Here is a 1142-nt window from a genome sequence, read left to right on the forward strand (position 1 = left end):
GGTGTCACTCCCTATAATCTCAAGATTGCAAAGGTTATTCCGGTTTTTCAATCAAATGTTCCTGGGTTTTGACAAATTAGCATCCTATTTCAGTTCTTCCATGCTTTTCCAAAATTTTAGAAAAACTGGTATATAAATGCATTCTGAAACACATGTAAAATACTGTCTGAACACCAACATGGATCCTGCAAAAATCATTCTACCCACTTGGCTTTAGAGAAAAAAGAATTTGCACGTGGTATTTTTCCGGATCTTTCAATTGCACTTGATGCTGTCAATCATGTCTTTTTTTATTTTTTTTCCCCCAAATAGATTGGCATTACATGTGGAAGAAAAAACTCATTTCGTGATAGTTTGCGGGGAAAATTAATTGTGAATTGGGCTCTCGGGAAACTTGGAAAAAGCATAGTAGATTGGTTTGCAGCAAGGTTACAAAATCTCTGGGAATTTTTTGAATTATTGGATTGTGAATACATTCTTCATGTTTTTTTTTTTTTTTTAATATTACACTGTAGTCTGGTCTATCCATATCCCACATATTATCATAACATTTTATTGCTTGCAAAAGCGTTTTGTCTTAACGGCTACTTTTTCAAACTCACGTTTCCCAACGACTCCATCCATCCATCAATCCATTTTCCGATCCGCTTTATCCTCACAAGGGTCGTGGGGGTTCCTGGAGCCTATCCCAGCCGTCTTCGGGCAGTTGGTGGGGGACACCCTGAACCGGTTGCCAGCAAATCGCAGGGCACACAGACGAACAAACATCCATGCTCACACTCACACCTAGGGACAAATTAGTAGAGGTAAGATCGGGCCGCCCGAGCCCGAGCGACGATTCGGATCGGGCCTTAAAATGTCAATCATTGCTTCGGGTTTGGGTCGGGTCGGGCTTCTCTCTCTCTCTCTCTCTCTCTCTCTCTCTCTCTCTCTCTTATGGTGGACACTATTCTGTCCTTGTTCAGAATAGATCCACTTGTCGGCAGTCGTGGAAGAAAGACGTGTTTACAGTCAATCGTGTGTGCTCCTTATGACTGCCACAATATATGTTTTAAAAAATGTATACTAAAACAATGTGCGGATACTAAACTAAGGAATACTTGTTTTAAAACAAACAATTTGGATAAAACAGAGAATGCGCT

The 1142-nt window shown here is 40.5% G+C and overlaps 1 protein-coding gene across 1 annotated transcript in view; it reads left to right on the forward strand.

Annotated features, from left to right (window-relative positions):
* The window catches only part of polr2c (RNA polymerase II subunit C), a 6459-nt gene that overhangs the window by 2837 nt on the left and 2480 nt on the right, over positions 1-1142 (forward strand). The gene's annotated exons all lie outside the window — the stretch shown is intronic.

Source organism: Hippocampus comes, unplaced genomic scaffold (genome assembly GCF_001891065.2).
Source record: "Hippocampus comes isolate QL1 unplaced genomic scaffold, H_comes_QL1_v1.1 scaffold180, whole genome shotgun sequence".
Classification (NCBI taxonomy): Eukaryota; Metazoa; Chordata; class Actinopteri; order Syngnathiformes; family Syngnathidae; genus Hippocampus; species Hippocampus comes.